We start from the raw sequence: 2,905 nt of genomic DNA, 5'->3' as shown, positions 1-2,905 counted from the left end.
ACATTTTCTGTATCCATTCCTCTGTTGAGGGACATCTGGGTTCTTTTCAGCTTCTGGCTATTATAAATAAGGCTGCTATGAATATAGTGGAGCATGTGTCCTTATTACCAGTTGGAACATCTTCTGGGTATATATATATATATGCCCAGGAGAGGTAATGCTGGTTCTTCCAGTAGGACTATGTCCAATTTTCTGAGGAACCACCAGACCGATGTCCAGTTTTGTTGTACAAGCTTGCAATCCCACCAGCAATGGAAGAGTGTTCCTCTTTCTCCACATCCTNGCCAGCATCTGCTGTCACCTGATTTTTGATCTTAGCCATTCTGACTGGAGTGAGGTGTGAATCTCAAGGTTATTTTAATTTGCATGTCCCTGATGATTAAGGATGTTGAACAATTATTCTGGTGCTTCTCAGCCATTCATATTCCTCACCCGAGAAGCCTTCCAGTCATTACTCCGGAACAGGGATACAGATAGAAAAGCCCAAGGTTACAAATGGTGCCCAATGTATTAAGCATGTAATCAAAATTTAGCTAAAAACCCAAGCTTAAAACAAAGGATTCAGGTGTTCAGGTACAAGCAAACACCTCCCTGAGCAGTTTCCTAGCCTAGCCAAAGGGAGGCTAAATCCTTTGAAAGGAAGCCTAGTCATCTGAGCAGCAGGTAGCTAGCAGAAGAAGAAACTCTGCGCACAAGCCAGAGCTAAATGCAGCAGCAGTGTGATCCAGAGCTGGGGTGGGTAGGCTCAGCTCCCACTAGGTACTCCCAGGTGAGAGGCTGGGCTCTCATCAAAGGGTAAATAATGGCTCCAACCCAAAACCAGGCAATAGCATCCTTCTAGACTGAGCCTAAGGGGTGGTGTCAGCTACCATAGGCACATGATGGCCTGAGGAGCCTGCAGATGCACAGAAGGGCAAATGGAACATTTTCCTGGAGCTGCACTATATCTGAGCAGCCCCAAACTTCAGAAGTAATAATGTATAAGTTTAAAACAGTAAAAGGGAAAGAAATATTCAGTTTAAAAATAATAAATGGAAGTCTCCAAAGGAAGGAGAGAATTAGAGAGATTAAAAAAAGAAAAATATTTTCTGGGTTATAAAATGGAAATAATGCCGGGCACTGGTGGCATACGCCTTTAATCCCAGCACTTGGGAAGCAGAGGCAGTTGGATTTCTGAGTTCGGTGCCAGCCTAGTCTACAGATTGAGTTCCAAGACAGCCAGTGCTACACAGAGAAACCCTGTCTCAGAAAACCAAAAAAAAAAAAAAAAAGGTGGAAATACACTTACATGATGCATCTGGACCTCATTTGATTTTGTTTCACCTAATATATAAATACTTGGGTTGTTTTTTTTCCAGTAACAATTACAATTTTATATATCCATTTTAAGGATATCCGGAAAAAACAAAAAACAAACAAACAAAAAAACAAAACAAAAAAAAAAAAAAAAACAGGCCTGGATAAGGAAATTACAGAAAAATTTAATGCTAGCATGGCAAGCAATAAAAGGGGGATTGAAAAAAATCTAATTTTCAGAATAGAAGATTTTCAGAATAATCCAATCTAAAGTCTATTGTACTATCTTGTGATAAGAATATAAAATGGCAGCCTACTACATTCTTAAATAAAGAGAGTTATGCTGAATTAAAAATACAGATTCACTAGAAATTGTGGGACATAAAATCAAGTCAGTAAGTTTGGTAAGGTAAAGCAGGTGGAGACTTGGAGACTCAGTGGGCAGACACCTGAGGCTTAGGGGATTCCCATCTCCCTGCCAGACTCCTGACTCTGAACATGTGCCATGTTACTTACATAAAAGAGACATGACCTATGGTCTCCTTGGCTCTAGACAGAGTACTGCATACTAATGTGGTACCTAATAAGGCCCGGAGGGAGTAGCCAAAAAGCTTCCCTTCAAAGACATTCCTTCCTGCAAAAGGTATTTAATCTCAGGCCCATGCTGAGAAGAGGGATATGGTTTTACATAAGCACTTACCACCATGACAAGAAACTGTTTAGAACTTTGGCTGTCTCTTTTCATTGAGATCCACCATGGGGAGCCATGGAGAAGGCCTTCACCTACAGAGCCATGCCTAATCTCCCATAGAAGATCTCTCTGCACTACACACAACTGCCACCAAGCCTGTTGCCCTCAAACTAAGGACAATCATCTCCTAGATGGGACAAGCTGGGAGTCCCTCTTTCCTCCCCCCAATACCCAGACTAAACAGTCCTCTGCCTATTCCACCACCACCACCACCCCCTCCCCCGTATCCATTCTCTGCTTTTCTTCAACTCTGCTCTTCTCCATCTTCTAGTGGCGCCTCAATGTCCAAGATGGTGAGGACCCCACTGCACAGCAGTGGCATCATAGGCCTAGGGACCCCCAGACCTAAGACTGAGCTTTGTCACCCCAGAGCAGTGTCTCAGCAAGTCTTCATAGCCCAGCATCGACCCTAGCAGCAGCATGAGATAAGTACAGTCAAACTCCCCGTGTTTCACCTCTCCAGGTGACTGTGCCCTGTGGTAGAACTGACAAGGGCCTATATAACCTAACAAGAGAGCATCTTCCTGAGTGAGATAACACAGACACAGAAAGACACATAGGATATGTACTCACTTATAAGTGGATATTAGCCATAAAATTCAGGATAACCATACTACAATCCACAGACCCAAAGAAGCAAAGTTAAAAGGCAACCCCAAGGGAGGATGCTTGAATTTCAACCAGAATTGAAAAAAATAGACATCTGAAGTAGAGGGAGTGAAGGAACTTGGTGGGAGGTGTGGAGAAAGGAGTCGGGTGGAGATCAAGTATGAGTAGAAAACAGAAATTAGTGGGAGGGAGCTCAGAGACAGGGCATACTACTGGGAGTCTTAGCCGGGCGTGGTGGGACAGGTCTTT

The sequence above is a fragment of the Mus caroli genome, chromosome 4, assembly GCF_900094665.2.
Source record: "Mus caroli chromosome 4, CAROLI_EIJ_v1.1, whole genome shotgun sequence".
In the NCBI taxonomy this organism is placed as follows: domain Eukaryota; kingdom Metazoa; phylum Chordata; class Mammalia; order Rodentia; family Muridae; genus Mus; species Mus caroli.
This window is presented reverse-complemented; position numbering follows the sequence as displayed.